At 33.6% G+C, this 26,689-nt stretch overlaps 1 protein-coding gene across 2 annotated transcripts in view; it reads right to left on the bottom strand.

Moving 5' to 3' along the window:
* Positions 1-26,689, bottom strand: part of TENM4 (teneurin transmembrane protein 4) — a 1,507,827-nt gene that overhangs the window by 1,026,555 nt on the left and 454,583 nt on the right. For both annotated transcript variants that reach the window (XM_085509480.1, XM_032442260.2), the window contains exon 4: positions 26,504-26,547. The gene's annotated coding sequence lies outside the window, so the exon portion shown is untranslated. The remainder of the gene's footprint in view (positions 1-26,503; positions 26,548-26,689) is intronic.

Genomic DNA, 26,689 nt, shown 5'->3' with positions numbered 1-26,689 from the left:
TTTAAAACCTCTATTTGATTACAGCGATGTTTTGAAAAATAAATCCCGTGAAATGCGAAGCATGAGGTAACTTCCTGAAAATGAAGAATTACATGAGAGAAGCTATAAAAAAAAAAAAAAAAAAAAAAAAAAAAGAAAGGAAAAAAAAAAAAAAAAAAGAAATTTAGAAAAATTAACAAATAAATATAGCCAAGTGAGATTTCTGTAAGAATTTCTGGAGCAGCCTCATATATCAGAACTGCGTGACAATTAGCAGGGTCCATCTGGTTTAATCCTCCAGTCATAAACAGTAGATGAAGTTTAGGAAATGACAATTTCCCAAGGGGAAAATAAAATAAAATAAAATAAAATAAAATAAAATAAAATAAAATAAAATAAAATAAAATAAAATAAAATAAAATAATAAAATAAAATAAAATAATAAAATAAAATAAAATAAAATAAAAATGAAACCAACCAAACAGAAATACAAATCCATATTCTACAAAAGCAAAACCACACAGAACCAAAGAAGCAAAATAGTTTGTTTTGTTTTGTTTTTCTTGTGATATTTTCTACGTTCTACAAGTAAAGGGTTTAAAGAATTCTAGGGAACAGTACTTTTTTATTTACATCAATGGAATTCATCTACTGATAATTTCAAGGATGAAAATGGGATACCACTTATTCTAAGAAGTGATAAATGAAAAATTTTCATAATTTTTAGAAATTTATTTGTGATCCTTCCAGATATCTTCACTTATTATTTATTTGTTTGTTTGTTAAGTTAAAAAAAAATGTTAAAAAAAATAAAGTTAAGAAACATTACAAATTTTCTTCATGGGAGCTGTTACATCCCACTCATCCTCTACATCATTCTCAGCACAATTACAATCTATTCCAGTTTATGTTGTTAATATGACAAGAAGTGCATGTGATACAAAAAATTTGCACAATTAAGTCATAATATTCTTTCTTTAGTTCTCTACAACTTTCCTAATAATACCAGAATATTATGCCTTCTGGCCATGTCAGACTTTAAAAGATATATCTACAGCAATAATGAGATGTCCCTGCTGTGTGCTAAAAGATAATTTTGAAATTATGTATATATTGTTATAATGGTTTCTTTTTCTAGGTAGATAATTTTAGAGTTCTCTATAAACTAAAAGAAAGAGATTTTTCAAACAAAGAAACAAACAACAACAAAAAACAAACAAACAAACAAAAACTCACAAAAATCTGTAATATTCTTCTAACAAATTTGAGAGCCACTCATAAAACTTGAAGAAGGAAGTTGTATTTAATTATTTATGAAGCATAAATACTGACAGTAGAAGTTAGTGGGCATAAACGAACAAATAAATAAATGAATGATATTTTGTAGTTGATAATGTAACTAATGTCCTCTGGATAGATAACATTTCAAATCACAAGGTAAAGACAGAAATTTGTGATAAATATTTTTGATAAATACTTTTGTTCTCTATCAGGTATAAAAATAAATAAATAAATTGATCAAAATAAAATGCTGTAACACAATGTAATACTTTCCATTCCATTAGTAACCAAGGAAGAGGTTAAACATCTGTTACTAGAAATACTGGATAACAATTCACATCGAAATTTTGCACAAAAGAGCATTTTTAATTAGTACCCCGAGACAGAAATAAGTTCTTAATGACATTTTGAAAATGCTTAGGAGCTGAAATCCTTCTTATATTGGAGATAGGTGCCTACATACTTAAAATCTTATGAGCATATACCTGCATTTTACACACCTAAATACTTTATAATTGTAATTTAAAAATCTTTTATAACTAATAATTACACCATTAACTCATCCCTTCTGGTGGCTAAATTGAACACCTGCCTTTAATTATGATGACTTGGAAAAGAGAAGCAGCCTGAAGATTACAGGATTGTAGAATAGGAAATGCAGCATTACAGAAGTACATTTTGTTTAAATAAAATCATCTTATCAGACAAGTGCCCAATTATCATTTGTATCAGAAAATATTTAATTTCACTCTTATTTGCTTTTGGTAAACATTAATTTCAGTGCATGTAATGGGGAAAAGCAGTGATCCTGAAAGCAGAAATCTCAGTTAGAGATGATTTAGGAGCTTTCAGAGAATCAAAATTACTTTGCTTCTGATTGAGATGATTTCTGGTTTTCTTTGGCTTTGTTGTTGTTGTTTGTTTTGCTTTATTTATTATTATTATTATTATTATTATTATTATTATTATTATGCTTTTAGACTGTGGGCAAATGCTCAACAACATCAGCCCATGTTAATTTGTAAGCAAGATAGCTTAGTAAGAAATGTACTAAAGAATAGAAACTAATTATAACTAAACAAAAAGCAACTTAACAATTCCACACATTGCCTAAATCTGAGCAAAAGGAACTCTCAGCATTTCTAATGTAGCTTTAATTTTAATCTGTCCAGAGAAGTTGGATGATGAAGAATGATTGAAGAGACATATTTAATTAGTTATCGCCCCAAGAGAAGGAGGATGATTGTCCTCAAACCTAGAAAATTCCAGCTGTCAGCATGAAGGAATTATTTGCAACAAATACTTAGAGTACATAGTAGACAGCTGTTAAAATCTAAATTTACTCCTGAGCTGCATATTAATATGTTTACAGCATAAATAAAGATTTAGCCCATTCTCTTTATGCAATCTCCTCTTTTAGTGATGACCCAGACAAATGCCACCTGAGCCCACAGAAATAAACAAGTGAAGGTATTCAGTAAACAAGTTTGGAAGAGAGTGGAAGGAGATTTATTTGTGATATAAACTCTCACTCCTCTGGAAAATTCCTTTAATCTTTTGGATTTGAGTAGTGAATTCCTTGGACATTTCTGCAAACTTGCAACAAAACAGAATGGTCAAAGGCATGTGCAATATATTAACCTTGTTTTGTGTGTGTGTTTTTGTATTTTTTTTTTTCTTTTTTTTTTTCTTTCTTTTTTTTTTTTTTTTTTTTTTTTCATGAAGTTGCTTTGAAATGGTCCAATAAATAAATTTCAATTGGATGTATGGAAGGAAATTAAGAAACTCACCCGAAATTACTTGATCTGCTCATCGTAATGAGCATAGTGATGACAGTAGAGTGAATGTAATGGAAGGTTGCAGTAGAGAGACTCACAAAGAAATGCAAGAAAATTGATAAATATAAGAAATCACCAACTTAAAAATATTGTTCTCCCTTCAAAGCAAAGCTGAAGTACAATATAAGAGAAATTAATTTCATCTCATTACAAAGAACTCTAAATCACTATGGGTTTTTATTTTTAAATAAAAAGAATTAATATCTACTCAGTATTCAAGTGCAACCTTCCTGAAATATTACAATGATTTCCAGGGTATCATAGGATGTAGCACAAATTAATGCTCTTTAAAATCTTTAAGAGAAGAAACAAAAAGTGTGGGAAGCTTAAAAATACTTATTTATGAAAGGCTTCAATTACATTTTTTTCCCCCAAAGAATTATGTTTTGTTTTGTTTTGTTTTCCCCCTTTAATGTTTCTTCTCAAAAAAAAAAGTATAATACCGTGCAAAATCAGTACACTTAAAGCAGTTTAAAAGTTGCTTTGTGGTTTAAGGTTGGATTCTCACTTCTGTTTCTGGATTACAGGAGGACCTGGGAATCTAAGTCACAAAGGGATCAACATTCTATGAGGTGTCACAGAGAAAGTATTTGGAATCTCAGATTAAAAATATAGGTGAATAAATACTGAATATGGAAAAAATAAATAAAAAATAGAGCATGGGATAATCCGAAAGACATATTATTTGATGATACTAAAAACAGGATATTAATGTACTGGAAGTATTTTATTCTGTCCGGAAAAGTAATGATCTAACACTAAATCTTTTCTTCCTTTCAAATGCAGTGATATATAATTAAATGTAGTGATGTAAATATTATTATTGACAACAACTAATTCATATATGTTCACATTAATTAAATAGGAGATGTTATACTCAGGAATTTAATCCAAAGAATGAATGCTAATAGAAGATTAAGCAGAGATGTGAGGTAGCAATGAGACTTGTATATACAGGGGAGTGAATTTGTGACACTGAAACACTGAGTACTAAATCAATCTAATTTACTGCCCAGTTCATTTTTTTATCTCCCTCGCCATACAGTACACTGATCCTCATGTTCCTCCTATCCAAATATTTTGCTGAAATTTTGCCTTATGGAATAACCTCTCTGACAGTCAAATGGTTACAGAAACAATGAAATAATGAATAATAATAATAATAATAATAATAATAATAATAATAATAATAATCTACAGCATGCAAGCAGTAAAATTCACAGTGGAAAATTGATTTTTATTATGGGAATACAGCTCACTAAAGTTATTTGAAACTGGGCTTCAGGAAGAAGCTGGGATGTATGCCCAGATTACAGGAGCATTAACCTTGCTTTTTTGGCTGCTTGTGTAAATTACATGGCTGAAGTATTACACAAAGACAGGACTGAATAGGACAGTTCTGCTCATGTAATTATAAGCCTTCATAACTTGATTCTGCTTCATCTCAGAAGCAGATGTTTATAGCTGGTAGCTAGTGTTTTTTTGTACCATTACTACTCAGACAAAAAAACTGATCCCCATCCTACTGTTGAAATTATTGGTAATCTTCTGATTTTGGTATGTCTTCAGGATCAGAGAAATACCTTAGGGTATCCTGAAAGGTATCGTAATCTAAACCATTTTTCAGCTCAACCAAAAATTGTTTTTCTTACATTATTATTAGTGCTTTTCTTCTGTCTGGGATCTCATTGATGTTCCTTGTTTTCATTGTACAGTGTTAAAGACATTTGGACTGTGACTGTGAAGCTGTGACTGTAACTTTTGGACTCCGTGTTTCACACTGAGACTGTATTGGGTTCTGTAAGCCAAAATTAAAAGGGCTGATGTAGTGTGAAATTACAGTTGTAAGTGATTAACACAATGGAAAGGTTCTGCCCTATAACTCTTAAACGACCTTCAGCTGTGATATGTAAATGTGTAGCAAAGCAGATCAAAGAGAATTTATACAGCTAAAATGGAAAATCGCTTTCACGCAGAACACATAAATTATTCAAACATTGCTTATATCCCTATTTACCACTCAGCTGTCTTGTCACTCATCCCTTAGAAGTTTTGGGGTTGTTTGTTTGTTGTTTTTTTTTTCTTCTGAAGGTGTTGCTCTTTTTCTCCAAGACAGTGAAGGGAAGCTGTATCCTGGATTCTAACACGACATGCCAAATCTCATTTTCTGAAGATTTTTTTATTCTGTCATTTAAGTTTAATGTTGGCTTAACTGCAGAAAATACATTTGATTTTGGCTATTTTAGAAAGGAAAATTGTTTCCTTCTTTCCCTTCATATTTGTTCCTGGTTCATCAAAGCACATAAATATATATCTAAATTTACACACCTGTGTATTTATGCTGACTTTGTTTACCATGTTTTAAAGCTGGTGTGGATGATAGAAAAACTGTTCCTACCTTCTTTTTCCAATGGGGATATAGGCTTAATTTCTGCTAGCATGTGGATCAGGCATAAGTTCCACAGAAATTCAGCAAGCTTGATGTCATTTTCTGGATCCTGACTTTTTGAGGAGCGTTATGATTCTTCTATGTGTGTTAGCTCATATTCCAGTGGGTGACATGAAGCATGAAAAGCCTGTGACATGGAGCCCCTAGGTGAGTCTGTAACAAACTATAGACCATCCCGCAGCACTGAAGAAACACCTATTCTGTTCAAATCAGAATTTTCTAAAGTAAAAAGTCATCAAGGTGGATGTGTAAGGGTAAACTGCTAGTTTAAAACAGGTGCAAACACTGGAATCTCTGCAGGGACTCAAATTCAGATTTCATTGAAATGGTCAAGAAAATATCGTCTTTAACATGATGTGGTCTGAACTGAACATAAGCAGTGGTTAACTAAATACACAAAGTATTTAAGTGCATTGTAATGTTAAAAAGGCCTTTACTTCTACAGTGATTCTAATTTTATAAGGAAATGTGTTCATTAAAATCTTGTGTTCAGTTAAACAACTATTCTTCTGCTTCACTTTTATCACCTTTAGTATAATAATAATAATAATAATAAAAAATAGTAATAATAATAAAGGACATAGAAAATTAAAGCCAGCAAAATATCAGTGATTTCTGTGTAGTTATTTTTCTTTGTATTTTCTACTAAAAAACTATTATGCATAAAAAACAATTATTCTAGAAGAAATAAGCAAGTATTGTAAGGATGTTTCTATAAACATTTATTCACAACAAGGAATGTATTCATGTGATGAGTATGCTTCCACAGACAGCAACGTATTATTATCATGCAGGAGGAAAACAAATTAAAAGCTTCCCAAATTTCTCAAAGAAAAAAAGAGAATGAAAAAGAATAATAACTATATTCCCACAAGTATGTTGACCAGTTAGTAATCACCTATCAGGTGATCTGTGTAAAAACAAATAGGTAAATGTAGATATTCACAGTGAAATGCACTAGAACAGAAGTGCATTTGTCTAAGCACTAAATAAGGTAAAGTAGAAATCTGGTGAAATACAAATGCTCATACTCAAATTCAGTAGCTTTTAGCCAAAAAGGTATTGTACAGAAACGTGTTTGTATTGAAGGGAGTCACCAAGACATTTGTGATGAAAGAAAATTAAACTTAAGAAACCAAGGCAAAATCTTCACAGATGGAAATGCACATTGAGTACAAAGAACCCTCAGGCTCTACAATTTGTCTCAGAATAAAAGTTGTTTACATGCTTTGACTCTTTATGTGCATGATACAATAAGCTATGAGTATTTCTCTGTTTCCCCAGTGTGCAATAGGTGGGGAAAATCCCAACTCCAAGCACAGTGAAGTGAATTTTGGAACTAGATAACCTTTAAGGTTCTTTCCAACCTTATCATCTTGATTGTATGAAATTCAGGGACTGTAATATGCCCCTTCCAATTAATTCCCACAAAACACCCTCCTATGCTGATTTGGAAATCACAACATTACCACTGCAATGGGAAGTGATAAAAAGCCAGATTTGTTAGGAATTGTTCTTTTTAACAAATCAGAAACTTTGGGACAGCATTTATTTATTTCCTTACAGGCACATATGGGTTTATTCAGATCAAGCCACTTAGACCTTCAGCACTTTAATGAACTGCCCAAAAAAATGACCCTAAAACACAGTCTACACACAGTTACAGCACAGGGATTCTAACAAAAGCCAAATTTCTTCTTTACAAGTCAGTTATCCAATAACTGAGATGAATTTCTAGTTTCCCTATGGAACTACTATGAAATTAGCAGCACAATAATTTATAATATGTGTTAAATATTCCACCTGATCTAAAGCAGTGCCTCATTTGAACAAAAATAAAATCACTTAGAAGTTCATTATCAGAATTCCTTCCTTCCATTCTTGGCTGCACTTTAAAAAAGCTTCACTGTGATGGGCCAGCAAGAGAATAAAATGTTTGCATTAGGTTTTCTAGCTTAGCAGATATTTTCAGAGAAAGCATCATGATAGTTGCTTAATCTCCATGCAAACTGCAGAGCAGGGTGTTCCTCAGCCAAATCCCATGCCAAAGAAGTCTTGCAGAAACTATGCCAAGCATGAAGTGATGATGCTTTGGCAGTTCTCAGTGTGTCTTGTCCAGAACTGAGCTTCTGGCAGTCCAAGGGGAAATATGGGAGCACACCTGCTGAATTGCAGTTCTGCATCCCAGTAGACCACTCAGTCTTCTTATTCACTCTTTTCTTACTCCTCCCTTATCTACTAGCATTTCCATTCCTCATTTCATATTTAAAATAAAAGTGGTAAATAATATCCCCAATCCTGACTATACATAATTGAAGCTAATGATACTATTAAAGAAAATATATTTGCTTCTCAGTCCCTTAGCTTTTTGCAGTATGCTAGCTTTCTGCATAAATTTGCAATTTATTAAAAAATAAAATAAAATAAAATCCATTAAAATCTTAGTAATTGGCAAGAAATACATTATCATGAACATTCCTGAACTTAAAAACTCTACAACAGAACATGTGGGTGTGAAAAACAAAACTAGAAGATAATTGTTGTAGCCAGATCTTAATATCTGCTTATAATTCTTCTGACTCTATTAATTCTATCATTTTAGTTCTACTGATATGATTAAAGTTACTTGCACTTTCTCTGGGGAATTTAAGAAAAAGATCATACCTTAAAAAGTTCTTTTTGTTGTTGTTGTTGTTGTGGTTTTTTGTTTTTTTTTTTTTTCTCCATAGAGAATAAAGAGATAATCCAGGATTTATGGACTTTTTGGGCTTCTTGGCAGTAGTTACTTATAGATGAAAATAACTATGTATTGAAAATGCAGGAGAAACTGGCAAAACAAGGGGATGTATTTCTGCATAGTATCCTGAGCAGGAAGCATAAGTGTCCGGTTATTATTTCTTACTTGTTTTCAAATCTTCAACTTAATTCTAAAGATAATGCAGAAAGATTAAGCCTTAGAATTGCCTGCTTCAGATGTTGCAGATGTAAATGTATTTCATTAAAGGAGAATATGTTGGAATAGGAAAAGTAATCAAGTAAAATCTCAGCTAATAGACATCAATGAAAGCTTTCCTTTTGTGCTCACTGAAGCCAGTTTTTCAATGATATACTTTATCTAAAAATCAAGTCAAAACTTCTTTTGTCTTTCTCATGTCTCTGTATTTCAGAGAAAAATGATGTAAAATGAGTCACTGGAGCTGACCGAACAAAGAAATATTGAAAATCCAAATGAATATTATTCAGATATATGGCTGTGGCGGTGAGTGCAAAAAATGGTTTGGGAAATTCATCTGCCATGTTAACATTGTTATTAGATGTAGCCCCTAGATGGTGCTGCTACAAACACTTGCAAATTGCCAGAACATAAGATGCAATTAAACCTAGGAAAGTAATATTTGTCAGTTGTGGAGTAGTTATGATCTCCATTTACCTTGTTCTTTATCTTAATATCTGTCACTAATGTTTGTTTTTCTTTACCAATGTATAAATAGTGTGCAGAAGTCAGAACCATAATATTATATGATACTAAATGATACCAAACATCACACAAGATATGAAATGTTTATGCAAGAATAAAAGTATCTGCATTCTCTTACAAATGTCTTTTAATATAGTGGTATGAGTATGAGACATAACTAACTATAAGCTCTCATTATACTGTTTTAAAGGTAGTTCTGACCTCATCTGCTTTTCAGGGCGAAATTCAGCTTCATATTTAGATATCAGAGCTTTTGTATCTCTCTGCTTGAACTACATGAACTTGCCTTTCATCTAGTGAATCTGTGGGGTACAAATCTTATTTATTATATTAATGAGTCCCATCAGGATGTTTCATATATTTCAGAGTATCTCAGATGGTAGTTGCAAGCTGGTTATAGACAGATGAATTTTGATCCTGGTATTTGGCTTGATGAATTCCACATATACTTTGATGAGAAAAATCAATGGCAAAAGACAGCAATAATATACTTATGCCTATCTTAGGAATTAAGTCCTCAATACTTCATGGAAACATAATATGCATCAATATAAAGCTATCAGCTCTGATTCTCTGGCTGCTTTCTCACCTGCTAAACCATAACAACCGTGCTCAAGAGACTTGATGACCTGAAAACTTAGCTATTAATTTTGCTTGTAATAATTGGAAAGGGAATAGCATGAAAAGATGCCAAACTATAAATTTGTTCCCTGTAGAACAGTGTAGAACAGCACATTGTCGATATCACAGAGAGGTAAAGAAAATATACATCATTGCACTACAGCAGGTAACTTCCATAGTTTCTCATAACATCTTATGGATTGAGCAACTAATAAAATTTTTGTATTTAGTATAGTAGAATTTGCCTACAATTATTGTTCTTGGCTGAGAGTGCACTTTGGAATAGAGAGCTGAGCTGAATTCTTCAGTAGGAGATGAAAAATATATGCTTATGTCTATCCATGTAAATAGCGTTAACCAATGTCTTTGCACGTTGTATGCTTGCATCAGAAGAAGAAACTCTGAAGAAGTCTAAGTGTTAATCTATTGGTCTGTGTGTCATTCTCCTGCATACAGTGAACGAAAAACAAATGGAAACCATTTTCCCTTCTCTGCTACTGTGTGTTTAAAGCCATATTGTCTATGCATCATTACATGAGTTTTAGAAAAAATATATATATTCTGAAATTACAGCAACATAAGGCTTCAGGTCCACCACCCACAGGATCTTTATTTTATACAATTGTGTAAGAATACCAGAGGCTGTAAGTCCTAGTTGTCATCAGAGTCTTAAGATTTCCCTGTTCTTTCTCCAGTGACAACTTGACATTTTGGAATTTTGTTCTGATCTGAGAGCATGTAGGTGAATGAGTAGCTTATGTGTAAGTCCTGAGACAAGACTGAAAAGCAAAGAGTAAAGGTCAGTGATTGCAGATATAAGCCTCCTGCTTCCAATCTATAAGTGCGTAAAACTGTCTGAGGATGAGCAGGCGACATACCTACTATATAAAATAGAAATATGTACCAGTATCTAAACAGATTCTTTTATGAGTGAAAAGAAAAGAAATTTCAGCTTCAATTTAAGTAACATTGGAGAGCACAGATATTTATTTATTTATTTATTTATTCATTAATGTAAATCATATTAAAAGACAGAAATATCATCATGACTGATTTGGACTGTAGATCTGAGAGGTATGAACACATAATATGAAATGATGAAATATAAAGGACATCAAGTGCCAATATGAGGTAAAATGTCTTAGAAATCTAAATAAGCATCATGTTTTTATAGATAGAGGTAGAATAAAGCTCATATATTGTAAGTCCAATTTCTATCACACCTATCCATATAAATAAAGACCTCAATAAAAGTAAAAGAAGTGAAAAACATGTAAGATTACGCTATTGTTTTGTACATTCTGATTTAATTTCCATAACTTTGGGAATCTCTGCCTTTGTTCTTTCTTCAGGTACAAAAGCTGAAGATCTACTTAGAATACTGAAGTGAAAAACAAGCAAATTTAAATAAAAGTGACAGGGACATGCCAAATCTCAAAGGCATTACAGGATATTTCATATAGCACCTAGACAAACACTTCTAAAGTATTTCCTAAAGGGTAAATCATCTCCAGTTCCTTCTACCATGATGACTATGATGTCCAAATGAAGGTCATTCAAGTTGAGCAAAGGGCAAAGCATGACAAATATGTCTTTGCAATGTGATGGGAAAATTAGTTCAGAAATGTTTTCCATCCATTGTGGGAGATCAGGATACAACAAAAGATAAACAGCTGATTTTGTAATTTACAATGAGGCAGATTCATAGATTCACAGAATATCCTCAGTTGGAAGGGTCCCTCAAGAACCACTGAGTCCAATTCGGCTCCACATAGGACTGCACAAAATTCAAACCCTGTTTCTGAAAGTGGTTTCCAAACATTCTCTGAGCACCAGCTGCTCGAGGCTGTGCCAGTTGCCCCAGCCAGCCTTTACCATGCCCACTGCCCTCTGGGGCAGAACTTTTTCTTCACACCCACCCAACCTTCCCCTGACACATCTTTATGCTATTCCCTTGGATCTTTTCACTGTCACCAGAGTGCACAGTATTGCCCCTCTTCTCACTGTGAGGAGCTGCAGGCCACCATGAGGCTTCCCCTTAGTTCCATCTTCTCTAGGTTGAACAAACAAAGAGACATCAGTCAGTCCTCATGCACTTTGACTTTCAGACCCTTCTCTATCTTCATAGCCCTCCTCTGGATGCTCTCTAACAGTTTTATGTCTTATACTGAGGAACCCACACCTACATACAGCACTCAAGGCCAGGCTGCAGCAGAGCAGGACAATCCCTGACTAGCAGGGCTGTGACTTCCCTTAGAGAAGCTCTCTCTAAAATTGGGCATACTGTTTCTTGGCACTGACTCCTGGTGCGGGATGATCCAAATGCTAGAGCAACCCAGGGCCACAGCATGAACATAATCTGCACTAAGTGTAGATCTAAGAGAAGCCCTCACTAACATTTAGCACTTTCACCATACATCCAAAAACTTGTTGTTATTGCAGTCATTTTGAGATAACAGCATCTTATACAGAGAAAACTCAGCAGTCGTTCCAGTTAATACACACTGATGCAGAGATGAAGGTAATTCCTCCTCTACAGTCTCCCTTGAGAATTTAAAACACAGGGCAGAGTGCTGCTAACTGTCCTTTAATCCATAATACTCAGCATTAGATGTGCCATGCACAAAGCACAAATGAGTACCGCACTCCCATGGTATGAAGTCTGCAAGCACAAGGAAGAGGCTTGAACACTGTCAGACAGTGGCTTTTGCCTCTGGAGCTCTTCATGTTTTGTCAGTTCTGTACATACTATAAAGAATAACCTCTTTGAGGTTAACCTGGTTACACTCCAGAAATAATACTATATCTGTGGGCTGTCTTGCAGAGCGGCTGCAGTGTGGCTGAAGTACAGCACAAGGTCAGAGATCTGCTTTTCCTTGTATTTGGCTTCAGCTCAGGCCAGAACTGAATATCAGAAAAGAGAAGCAAGTCTGTTATAGAGATTCATTGTCCCTTTCTTTTGTATCCTGGGAATTAATTTTAGGATCTCTAGATGAGAAGTAAGGCCAGCTGTAAAGATAACTGACAGTTTGAGATGCATTTTATCTCCTATGTCTCCTGCAAAGATTATAGCTAATGTTAGTAATACAATAGAATAAAATGTAGGTCCATCTCCCATCATTAGGAAGCCTATTTTCTCATATTCCTTTTGAAGGCTATACTGTGCCTTTGACTCATTATCAGTGACTGGAAAAAGGATGTTACACAGTTGGTCAGTCACTCTAGAAGGGCAGAGTGTTTGTAATCGTGGGCAAGTAAAATAAGCAAATCTGCAAAATGGGGTTATGCACTGGAAAGCTGTGACAGTCAGCTACAAATATTGTCTCAGAGCTGAGCACTGCACATCACCCCACATTGTGTAACACCAATCAGACAAAACTTTGTGTCCACTATCATATATCCTTCCTCTTTAAAGGGATTATTAAGCTGTTCTGCCATCCTGAATTGCTCTGTTATCAATGCTGAAGGTAACTTCCATGAATAATAGCATTGACATGTTAGAATCTGTATACTCAGCCTCCACAATGCAGCTAACTAAAGCCTTTAGATGCTTAAATAAAGGCTAATAAGATTTGGAGTTCTGCAAAAATAATTAAATATATAAATAGAATAAAGGAAACAAAACAAAACAAAGATCTGTACCCCAAAACATTAGATGCATTAGATTAGTCCCAGAGCAGCATTCAGTTCCTTTCATACAAACCTCACCTGAACTAATGTAAGCACTGTTCTCATTCCTATGTGAGATGTCAATTCTGTGTACAGAAATATATTGCACTGACATTCAAAGACAGGACTATTATTTACCAGAGCTTACAGGAAGGATTAGTATTGGAGTTTCCATGTAATTATAAAATAAAATCAAATAGGATGCCTAGCGAGACTGTGGAGTCTACATCTCTGGAGATATTAATGACCCATCCTAACACCAACCTGTGCAATCTAGTCTGGGGAGCCAGCTTTGCTGGGGGGTTGGACTCAGTAGTCTTTAGAGGTCCCTTCCAGTGCCTACAGTTCCGTGATTCTATGATTGTAGTGTATAAATGAAAATGCATTAGGTGGTAAAATGAGAGGGTCAGACTTTTAAGTACAGACACCTGCACATTCTGCTGAAGAATAAATATTGTTAGTTTATGCAAAATGAATAGATTAATAAGTACATATTGTTTTCAACCATATTCAGAAATGTAGCTTTTTGAAGGATTATGCAAATTACAGGCATCAGGTCTCTGGGCTTAAGAACACACCTTTTTCTTCTCTTCTGTCTAGACATTTTACTTCATTAATCCCCAGCAACATGTTGAAGGACATCACTATTACTGCTCATTCTCCTGCCAGTCTCTCTTTGAGGAGAATATATGAAGACTCTAAACCACTGAGATGAAAACACTAGAGCTCAGGTGGAAACATGAAACGGAGGAGGAAAGAATTATGGAAAATTAAATATAATTCCAAAAGTAGAATGTTAAATATTGTTAATATAAAACTGGAGCTGTAGGAAAACAAGATCCATTTCTTGTATTTGATGTATTCTAGTGAAGAGTACTATGGTATAAAAGAACAATTTATCAGCATATCCTAAGAAGAATTTTGTGAATGCATGCTGGAAGTACAATAAGGACCAGTACATTAATATAAAGGATATTTTTTGCCTATTAATAAAATCTATTCTGGAGTAGTACAGTGAGTAATCTGATGACTATTAAAATAAACAAACAAACAAACAAACAAATAAATAAATTTTTAAAAATCCTTAACCTTGAGCAAATAATAGTTTTGATACAATATTACACTAATCTGGTGACATATTGAATGCCCCAAAGTAAATCTCTAGCTGGTTTAAATGGTTCAGTACTAAATAACACCAGTGGAAGATTTGGTAGAATCCAAGCAGCTGAAAACAGCTCTAGTTTCTATAAATATTCAGCAAATATGCTAAATAAACTGGTAGAAAATGTTTAACATGCAATAACTTTATTTTCATTAGTTTTTAATATCAACTTGAATGTTCATTAGGGAACCTAAGAAAATGTGTTAATAAGATATTCACATTTTCAGTCAATAACACAACCATTAGCACATGTCACTGATACAAATCTATTTGTTAAGCTATGCTATAGTTCTGAAAGAGCATGTAACTATATGTCTTCTTGTTAATGACCAGCTTGTCTGTGATAACAAAGGAAGGAGGGTACAGACCACATCATCATACTGTTATTTTGGAGCTTCTCATTTTATTCTGAAAATTAGAATATCCCAGGCTTATAGATATTTAGCCTTTTTTTTTTTTTTTTTTCTTTAGTCCAGCCAATACATTCTGAAAGTAGCTGATACTCCAAATTTAATATAAACTGCCATACTTCATTTTCTGTGCCAATAGACTCACAGACGGCCTAACCTCAATTTAGGCTGCAAGCTCCTAAAACAGTACTAAAGACAGCCAAATCCCTAGCTGTGAATGCCCATTACTGAACTGAAATCACTAGATTTCAAATGAGTCTTTATCTTACACAACTTCAAGAAGGTGTACAAGAAGATATACTTCTGAAATTCCCTAACTTTCAATTCCCAATCATAAACATTTAAACTAATATTTGAAATAATAATAATATCTTCTGGAGTAGAATACAAAATATATCTTTGAAATGAAAGACCTTCTCATTCTTTGACAGGATTCATATGAATCTGAAATAAAAATATGTAAATATACTATTGATTATACATCTATAATTATACATCCATGATTAATGGATACATTAATCACCATCTGTATCAGGACCCCGAGACCTCCACTTAGACTTAATTGCCCTGACCAAACTCAACTGGAGCTTTTGTCTACTCTCTGTGCACGGGGTCCTAATCTCTTTCTGATCTTTACTCAAGGTGTACCTAACTTGCCTTACTTACCTTCCCTAAGTACTGTGAACAGCACAAAGGTGGAGAAAAAAAGGAAAGAGGAGGAAAGAGAAAAGGGAAAGGAGAAAGGAAAAAAAGGAAAAAAGAAAATGAAGAAAGGAAAAAGGGAAAATAAGAAATGGGGTGGGGAAAAAAAAAAGGAAAAAAAAAAAGAAAAATAAGAAAAATATAGAAAAACATTCATTTTGTCTGTGTGATTTTCTGTAATATATGCTGGAAAGGTATAATTCTCATATCCAGATATTTTTATATTATCATACTGGGTTAGACACAAGACATATGACTTCTTGAGTACTAATTATATTAGTATAATTATAAATTATAAACTGCAAAGACTTTCCAGTCCTCCAAAGCCTGTTTTAATAACCTGTGAATGGAGCAAATTTGCCCTACTAAGGGGTTAGGAAGTGAACGTTAATTATCATCTCCCCAATTCGAACAAAAAGAGAATGTAGAGATTTAAAATTCAGTTATTTGGGTGCTAAATGATTTCAAGTCCCTAAGAGCCGTTACTTGTTGAGTCTGGGAACACATAACTTGACTTTTCACACCAAAACTGCATCAATGAGTTGCTGAGCTTATCCAGCAAGATCAGCTTTCTGGGTAAAAGTCCTTTCTAGATTCTCTTATGCACCTCACTGCATTGACAGTCTTGTGGGAGGACAGATAATACAAGGGTGTAGTGTTTGTATATGTGCTTCATCTAGGAATTTTATGACAAATGGAAGAGATGCTTCCCCTGCTACATGCCCTCCACTGAAGCAGTCTGTTTAGTGTATCAACTCAATATGGAACAGTGAGCAATATTTACTGCATTTTTGCTCTGCTTGAGCATTTTTTGCTCTTACAATGTGTTAACAACAATTTGTGAATTAGTACTACTGCTTCACTTGGAATTCCATCGAAATTCAACCCAGACTTATTCATGTCTCCCAGTCCACAATGGCTTGTGGCTTTCTTTCAGGCTCTATTTAGTCTTCTGATGAAATGTGGATGTAATATCTGTTTAAATCACTGAATTGATTAAAGGGACCATTCTGTTATTTTTAACTTTAGCTGTTTGTGTGCCATTCTGCTGCTAGAAAACAGCTTTATGTCTTTGTTTTTAATAAACAGTTGCTTAAGCTTACTATTCCAATAATGTACACACTCATTAAACAGTGATATTTGATGCATAAATTGAGGATGTTGCTATATCTTTCTTGTTATTCATTAATATTATTACTATTTTAACTCTGAAAAAAAATATTTAAGTTCTACAGATTTGTACACTTCTATCATTCAGGCTGTTTGAAGAACAAAACAACAGTATCTCCATTAAAGATGAAAAATAAAAAGAGAAAGAAAGAAAGAAAGAAAGAAAGAAAGAAAGAAAGAAAGAAAGAAAGAAAGAAAGAAAGAAAGAAAGAAAGAAAGAAAGAAAGAAAGAAAGAAAGAAAGAAAGAAAGAAAGAAAGAAAGAAAGAAAGAAAGAAAGAAAGAAAGAAGTTAGTTCTTTCTAAGACACTTCCCTGCATTCAACCACTTTAGAATACTGCTGTAGGCAAAGTGCACAGGGAGCCTTAGATTCTCAAGAGAGCTTGCAGGGAGAAACAAGATAATTTAACAAGATTTGAACCATCCTGGTGCTTACAGGGAGGAAGGAAAGGATAAAAATCCTTTTAAGCAACTTGTTCTTGCTGGTTTTCTGCTTCAGTAATGTATATGCTTGGTGGTTAGAAGCATCCTTAACATCTGTAATACAGAAGGAGAAGCATCAATATGCTTTTATTTGCTTTGTTTTGATGTGTTTGTTGTTGGTTGGTTTTGCTGTTGTTTGTTTGTTTAAACTCCACACAAATATCATTAAATGGATGAAAAATTTATCCACACATCTTTCAGCCTTTTCATTAATTCATAGTATCTCCAGGGATTAACAGAGTGTGGCTGTGTTTCTGAACACCACACATACAAATATTTTCTCAAGTGTCCTTTTCCTTCACTGACTTTATTTATAAAGAATAAACAGAGCCAGTCAGTGATACCCATTATCAATTAATATCCTCTGTGTCTTTTTGCAAGCCAACCATCCAGTTGGGACAAATGAACCTCATGACCTTACATTCAATCACAGTTTAGAACATTCAGACCCATTCCACCCCCTGCCCTCTTCCTTTCCAATGTACACAGCACTTCTCAAAGCAAACATGTCAGAGAATATTTATTTATTTATTTATTTTTTTTTTTTCTCAGGGACAAATGCCATCTCAGAGGTTCAGAAGGGCTGGAAACAGCAATCAGCATTTGGCTTTCATGAACCCCTGGAGAGCCATTTCTGTCACACATGAAATGTACAATCTCTGGGCTGGTCTTAGAGCAGTCTTTGTCGAGGCAACAAATATTGCATCAATGTAGGGCAACCAGCATGGGTATTCTCCCTGGAAGTTCGATTTTAATCCTCTGTTGGTAAAAATCAGTGTTATTTTTCTGACTTCAGTGAAGCTATTCCTGCTGACAGCTGCTGAGCTTCTGGACAGCAGTTTCTAGTTGCTTGATTTTTATGGCAATTTCTGAATCAGAGAGACGCACATCATATGGTTCCAGACTGCAGTAAATCTTCAAGTAAATCTAAATAGTTTATGGAAAAACAAGGATTTTGCAGTGATTGTTGCTATCCTGCAGATATACATAGTAACACAATGCAGTTATCTCCCTAGGTAGCCATTTGATATAGTTACAAAGTAATACACCTAGAAATATCTTTTCTCTGTCATATTTATAGCAATTATGTCAAATAGTGAATTTAAATAATTTCGGTTGATTACAGCTGGTTTGTGAAAACACACAGTTTGACGTATTCACAAGTTTCAATTACTATATGTGGAATGTAATTATGTGAAGTACAAAGCTTGAGAGGAAGCTGTATTTGCTAAATATACCTTGTCTGAAATGCACTGAACCCTACTTTCTTTCTTTTTTTTCCTTATTTTTCTTTCCCCAAAGTTTCAAAATATCATATACACAGTTTATAATTAATTATATAGAAGTTCCCTCTTTCAAAATCTGAATAGATTGGGTGGAAAGAGAAAATAAAAATCATTGCAAAATCAGCAACTTGTCTGATACATGAAGATATAAGTGGAATACTACTTTAATTATGTTTTATATTTTTTCTGGCCATTGTTGAAGATTCCTGTCTTTCCACTTACTGTTTTTGCTCAGTGAAGTCTTTTGAGTACAGTACCTTTTATTATTTTTTTTTTTAATTTTATTTTTCAGTGTAAGTATTTTTAAATAGAAATTTGACAACAGTAAATTATCAGCTGATTTGTTAATTTTTTGTTGTTGTTGTTTTTCAGGGGGTATTTTCTTAAAGTACTATAGCATTTTTAGAGCTTAACAGTTCGTAAAGAATGGCGGACCCAGAGACCATCTGATCATCAGGTCCTACCACCAATGATTGTAGGAAAATGCTTCCCATGCGGAACTGCCAATTAAAATTTGTATTTCTTTTAAAATATATTAAATCTAGTTCTCTTGAAAACAGCTGTGTATTGCATTAATGTCTCAACAAAATATGAAACAAACTAACAAGCAAGCAAAAAACAGCAACAACAAAAACACAAGAACAACAGATTGACATTAGAATCCATCTTACTTATGTTGCTGTGCTAACCCCAAATAACCCTAAAATCCTTTTGATAATATGTACTCAAATTCTTGTCTTGGTAAACTTCTAATCGCTCTGAAGTCTTTATTTTCCTTGATGATGAAGCTGCATCCACATCAAGAATGTAATGCATATCTGCTTATTTTATTTTTTGACAAAAATTGCAGAAAACATAAAGTATTTATTTAAATAAATGCAGATCCTTTCTACTTTATTTATCAAAACAGTTCCAATTATAATCATTAAAATTTCAAATTTCCTTTTTCTGAGCTGAAAAATATGTTTTGTCAGATTTGACAGTGATTTGACTTGAATTTTTGTTTCAAAGGACCTAGAAATATCTTCTTAATAATCAAAGTGGTCTTTCATGCCACAGTGGGACAGTTTATTTCTGGCTTGCTTGAAATAAGCAGAATAAGTAAAGAAAATACTTCAAAAAACAAAAATTGTACCCTCTTTACTCAGTTCTAATTCTGCTGTTATACAGTGTCTTACCTTCCTGTAGACCTTCATGACTAAAAATTCTCTTTGTTAGCTGATATGCACTCCTTAAAGTTATTATAAGTGACATTTCATTTTCTTTCTTGATCAACGTACCCAGTATAATTCTAAAAGCCTTGTGTTCTGCTTGCATGATTATTATGTTTTGGAAAAGATCTTCATAATTAAATATCAAAAACAAATGAAATAAATAATTATACCTGTTAGCTGCAAGAGCCTTTGAATAAGATGGAAAATACGCCTAGCAGTTGTTTCAAATATTGTCCATTTTGTTACATAACATCTCTGATTATTGTCATCACTTTTAATCTATTTGTATGAATTTCTAAGAAGAACTTAATATAAATGATAATGTATTTCCTTGCATGAAGAGTAAGGGTTGCATATGAATGTGAATCCATTACCTTGTCTGGATATTTTGAAATTACACATCTGTAGAGCAATCTGGTCCTAAGAAATAGTCATAGTACTCCATCCTGCAGATAATAATCTAGATACATGACATTCAAATTAACCTTCTCATGTATTTTTCCTTCATTTAAATTGCTGAACAATTAGTCAAAATGAATATTAAAAATGTGGGTTTTTTTTGGTTTTTGTTTTGTTTTGTTTTGTTTTGTTTTTGTCTGGGTTTTCAAAAAAAAGTTGATGAAGAAATTTATATAATTGATATTGAAAGCATTGGCGGCATCTTGCCACAGATATATGAATTTACACTGACCACAAATAGATGTTTGTCTCAAACATGCCATACATTGTTGGTAATGATATTAGTCAAAGAAAAAGGTACAAAAATAGACATGGAGATATATAAATAAATGAGTGATACAGGAAAAACAATGGAAGTTCTCTGCTATAGGGACTTTTGTAGAAAGACTAACAACAAAATAAAAGGTCAGAAAAGGAGTTTGTAGAGTGTGTAGTTTTAGGAGTTTGTAGCGTATCATTACCTAGGCAGAGATCAGTGATGCTGGTAATTTTCTGCAACTACTGAAGACTTCTTGAAGACTGCTGGACCTAAAGCTATATTCTGTCTGGTTTTTCCCTCCAAATACTATTAGATATGCGTTACAGATCCTTTATCCTACTCTCCAAGGCATCACAAACACCAAGTATGTTTAGAAAATAAAATTATTTATTTGCCTTGGGAAAATCTTGGCTTCCTGACTGAGTGGAAAATAGCTGCAGCTCACCACACTGTCGACCACTGTCAATAATCACAGCAGCAAGACTCTTTGGGCAGTAAGTCTCAGATAAAGAAGTGTTTTTATCTCAGGACTTCCAGTAGGGATCTAACTATGAGTTACTTCAATCAAAACACATCCATTATAGACCTACATACTATATATATGTGTGAATAACAACTCAGATCTCGTTAAGATTACTCTACTATACATTCCTTTGTTAGAAAATAAATAGTCTTTTTCAGAGATCTGTCACATAATAGTGATTCATCTGCATGTATGCTTAAACAATAAATTCTTACATATATGAAGTGTGTTGTTGTTAAGTCTCCCTGTTCCTTCACACAAGCTCTTTCTCATGTTTTATGGACGAAGACCTTAAATCAAATAACTTGCCCTTCTCTCTTGTCTTGAGTTCATTACTAATAGATAAATAGTCTGACCCCCCTGTAATGTATGCACTTCATTTCATCTTTTATTTTAAAAGATTTAATAAATTAACAGCAGCATCAAATATTATGCCAACAGCATCTCTTAATTAATAAAAATATTTATTATAATTAATCATAGAGGCATAAATCTTTTAATGTCTTGAACATATGGATCAGTAAAACAAAAAAGAAATAGAGGCATTGAGAAATATATTAAACGTTTAATAAGATGTAAAACTTTTCATATATATGTAATGAATTTATATTTAACTTCTGAGAAGAAAAAGTTCTAGTGCCATAAGGGGAACTGAGATGTATAAATGAAAGATGATAAATTGTCTTGTCTGAGTCACTTCGTTCCATGAATTAGAAAGCAGCTTTCAAGTGACTTATGTTCAGCAAAGGAAGTGTTTATAAATATTTCTGATTTAATTGAAATGAAAATAAGGCTATGTATTGAAATAGTAAATAACATACATTGAGTTTAATGGATAATTAGCACTATGAATTTGCACCATGAACTTTATAGCAGGCCCATGAATCACTCCGTTAAGCTTAAATTCATTTCAACTAATTTAATACAACTCAGGTGTACAAGCTTGGAATCCAGTTATAAACTGTACAGAGAGTTGTCATTTCTATTCTTTTGATAACAGTGCCATGACATTTCTAAGCAACCCTAATGTGAATCTCCTACAGATTCACAGAAAACTGTGTTAAATATGATATACTGAGTGAGCTTGCTAGTTTCTTTGCTCCTACAAGACAGTTCAAAGGGAGACATTGTTAAATTAATGCAAAATAATACAATGACAACTACAGGCTATCAAAGAAAAAAAAAAATAGAAGCACTTGAAAGCAGTACTTTAAGTAATAATATTTATTTTGATATAACACTAAGTCATAGATAAAAAAGAGAACAACTGAAGTGACTAATAGAAGGGAAATTTGCAACTACTTTTTCAAAGTATGGCTAGTCCACTTTAATAACCAGGTTTTCTGCTAAATCTACTTGTGGAACACTCTTGTTAATGTTGCCTCAAACTTTCACTGTGCTGTGTGTTTAAAGATTAAGGTAGCAGGTTATCTAGCCTCTGAAACGTCAGTATATGGTCTTGTCTTGATGTCGTCCTGTCTTAAGAATTAGGCTTTAAAAACAAGGAATAAGTTAGTATTTAAACTCTGCTTCTTGCACAGATTAAATATAAGTGGGAATATAGGCAGGTCTGGCCCCACTTCAGGATAAGCAACCTTCCCAATTTGTATGAGTTAGAACACCCTCTTAGTCATGAACTTTTAATCCAGCCATGATACAGATGCTCTATCCAACATAGGTGGGGAGTACTTTTTGGTTAGAGATTGATGACATTCAAGAAAATTTGTATCCTTGTTTTAAACAAACAAGCAAACAAATAAATAAATGTTGTAGGTTTGTTTTTTCTCCTCCACAGAGAGGAATGTTTAGTCACTGAAATGATGATCCAAGATTCTACACAGATTTTTCCTCTGGTTCCCATATGAGCTCAGTGTCTTATTAGAAACTTCATAGTCAGTGTCTTATTAGAAACCTTTGAGAAATAACACAGCTTTTCAATCTGCCTACAATGTCAAAAAATCCCAGAAGGATTTAATACAAGTACACGTGCCTCGTGCCTTTTTTTTTTTTTTTTTTTTTTAATACAATGTTAACAGTTTGATGAGAATATCAATTAAACATGACTGTGTAGTTAAGATTTCCATCTCCAAATGCAGCTGCAGCAAGTAACTGGACTACTAATCAAAGCAGTGTTATAATTTAGCACTGATGAGGGAAGCAGTAGCCGTCAGAAAGGAATGACAGAAAGGAGGCAGCTGCTTTCATATCATTTTAGTGTCCATTTCTTTAATGAGCCTGAGGAGACAATTCCCTGCTGACTACTCATTAATTAATGGGATTTATGAGAGGAGAGCAGCTATCAGCATGCAAACAAGCACAGAACAGGTGATGACAGATTTCTGTTTGCAGGCAATGAACATATTGAGGAAAGGAAGCTTTTCACTAAAGTAAATTATCTGAAAGCGATATTTAACAAAAAGCTAAGCACTCAGTTCATGAGTTGGGCAGCACTGAAGTGTGGCTTACAGCTTAACTGAGATTGTTATTAAACTTGACTTCTGAAATATCTGCAGTCAGATCAGAAGGAAAGTTAAATGCAACCTGGAGGATTCCACAGATGTATCTTTCCCATTCTTTGTGAATATCCTGACTTGATGTTTAGTCCCAGCCTGCCTGCATTAAAAACAGTCAGATAGATAGATCCTGCAACAAAACATTCCTCTCTGGCCCTCCTAAGTTATTTCAGTGGTCTGCCCTCTTCTTGGGAAGTCTGAGATGTCTTGAGTGAGTTTTGCAAGACAAGCGCACTCTTTCTCGACCAATGAGACCTCAGGGTACAGGGCAGATTGTGCCAAAGCCAACCTGCAGAGATTAATAAAGAGAAGACAATACCACAGCACAGGGCATCAGTCATCCTTTTGTGAGGCTGGAGACCCTTTGCATTCGTATGGCATTGTGGGGTGGCTGTGATTGCACAGCTGGTTTTAGTCTCATGGTGTCTGTTCACAAAGGGGTTCTTTGAGCTTCTGTGCATGACTTGAATGCATGTAATATTAAACACCCTTGGGACAGATTTCAATTCTTTTCTTTTGTTCCAATCAGAAAGCATAAAGCAACTGGTTTTAGACATAGTAGTACAGAAGAAAACTCTTGATAATTCTCATTCTGTCCCTTTCTTATGGGAGGCATTTTGTGTAGGACGTGTGAGCAACATAGTGGAGCTCAGTTCTGCAAGTGCAAGCTCCTTATAGACTTAATGTTAACAACATATGTCAGAGCAGCCATGAGTCTACTGTGAACAGAATGGGCTGAGGTGGCAAACACTGGACATGTGAGATAAACAGCCATAAAATCTCCAGACAATATCCCATCAAGTTTTGGGGGCTTATGTTAGAAAGGGCATAATGACAATCACACAATCACACTTGTACAATATGTCACTCTTAGAAGTCTGTTCCACAAAATCTTGGAGCTAAGATTTCATTCTTAGCACTGTATACCCCATACAAACTGCTCTGCATATGTTTTCAAGACTGCTATAGCACATGCTTTTTTTGCTAGAGTTTTTAAATGTCAAGGATATTACACATTTCTCTCAGTGCCTCTTCCATCGTGTATGTGAGGGAGAAACAAACACAAGCAGGGAGCAGATCATTTTTATCCAAAGGAAAAGGCAGTGAAAATATGAGATATATCTGACATAGATTGTGAGAAAGAAAAATAAGAAAGAAAAAAAAGAAAGAAAGAAAGAAAGAAAGAAAGAAAGAAAGAAAGAAAGAAAGAAAGAAAGAAAGAAAGAAAGAAAGAAAGAAAGAAAGAAAGAAAGAAAGAAAGAAAGAAAAGAAAGAAAGAAATGAAAAACGAAATGAAGAAATAAAAAATATGGAATATAGAAAACAGCCCTCCCTTTATATGATATAAAATGTGGATTATTTGAGAGTAAAGTAGCTAGAGAGGTTTCAGTAACACCTTTGAGGCTTGGCTAACCAGGGATAAGAGAAGGATAATAAATAAATACAAGTCCTGTAAAGACATGTGACATTAGGTTTAAATCTGTCAATTAAATATTCTTAATTTTGGTGCACCACTCACATCTTTCACGTTTTTTTTTTTAAAGCAAGTTTAGTTTCATGAGTCTCATGCAATGTAAATTTGTAGATCCTAAGAAGAAGGTAAAACCTTTTAAGAAAATTAACAAAAGAAAAATGTGAAGTTAAAAATATGTATTTTAAAACACTTTAAGCCAGTTTTTAGATCTGTGTCTGATTTATTTTGAATTTAAGAAGGAATTTGCTTGACACTTCTTTCTGATTTCCTGAGAATGTCAGTGCCAGTTTTCTGTGGTCTGAAGTTGTACAGTGTCTTCTGTCTCAGTAGAATGCACTCATTGGCTCTATTCTGTTTCAAAACTCTGGGATAATTTCATTACAAACATGAAAATAAATTATAATAGTGCCTCCCTTGCTACATCTGTGCAGAACTGTGTGGTAGGGAAAGAAAGTGTGCCTTACTTCTCTGTTAAATATTATTTCACAGTATTCTCCTTATAAAACTTAGCTTACTTAAACCAGCCATTTCATCAGTGGAAATAAACTGTAATACCCCTTGAGATTGAACCTCTTGCTGCTAATTGCAAACATACATTCAGATTGGAACTTTGCTCTCTGTACTTCAATGAACAATGTTGAAAAAATCAACAATTTATTTATTTTCATGGTTAGTAATATGTCATCTTTAATCAAGCCACCATTGAATACGTATATCACACTAAGGAATTAATATAACTTGCAAATTAGCTGACGTGAGTGTTACAGCAATGGTATCTCTAAGAAAAAAAACACAAGTAATTAAATCCAGGTGGATTGCCCAGAACGGAACACATCAGACCTGGTGTCTGTCTATCAAATTCTTAGAAAGACTTCTCCATATTCAAATGGCAAAACTAGTACTTCATCAGAGTGATGATTTCCATAGGAAGTAGAAAAGAAACAAATTCATGCATAGTTCAAAGGACTCTGACAGTCAAGAGTATAACAAAAAATATATCAAGGTTATTAGAAAAAAAAGGAAGACAGATTATTTTTAAGGGGAGGAAGGGAAAAAAAAAAAAAGAAAAAGAAAAAAAGAAAAGAAATAATAACACTTCACTTTCGATTTTTACACTTAAAATAACCAGCTGAGTATCTCTTTTGTATGTATATGGCCTGACTGTGCTGGACACCTTTTGTCCTGGTCAAGGCAATGGGGATGAATACTTGTCCTTCCCACTACTATACTTAGTGAATGTGTAGAGTGCAAATAGCCCTAAGCCTTCTTCAGGAACCATGATGCACCTAATGGTTACTACAACTTCCAAAACCAGGTCAACAATTTACACTCTGCACTCAAAGCATAAAATTAATTGTTCTATTCATTCATTTCATTTTATAGAACTTTTTTGCTTTGACACAACCTACTTCTCTCACACAGGAAAGTCTCCAGCACCAACCCTAAACCTAAAACATAAATCCTTAAATGACTTTACACCCATTGGTGACAGGAATTTCTTAAAATATACTTAGTTCACATCAAATACTCTTACCTTATTAACAGCAGAACAAATCCAGCGAAAATCTAGCAAACGTCCTAAGAAAGAGAAAATAATAATAATAATAAAATAAACACATATGTAGAATAAAAGCTATAATCAGAATGAAAATTGCAAAATATAGAAAGATATTCAATCTGATGTAAACTTTGTATATTAACATTTCTTGAAGATATGCAC

The sequence above is a fragment of the Coturnix japonica genome, chromosome 1 (assembly GCF_054131305.1).
Source record: "Coturnix japonica strain WE chromosome 1, WE-NBRP24, whole genome shotgun sequence".
Lineage (NCBI taxonomy): Eukaryota > Metazoa > Chordata > Aves > Galliformes > Phasianidae > Coturnix > Coturnix japonica.
This window is presented reverse-complemented; position numbering and strand designations above follow the sequence as displayed.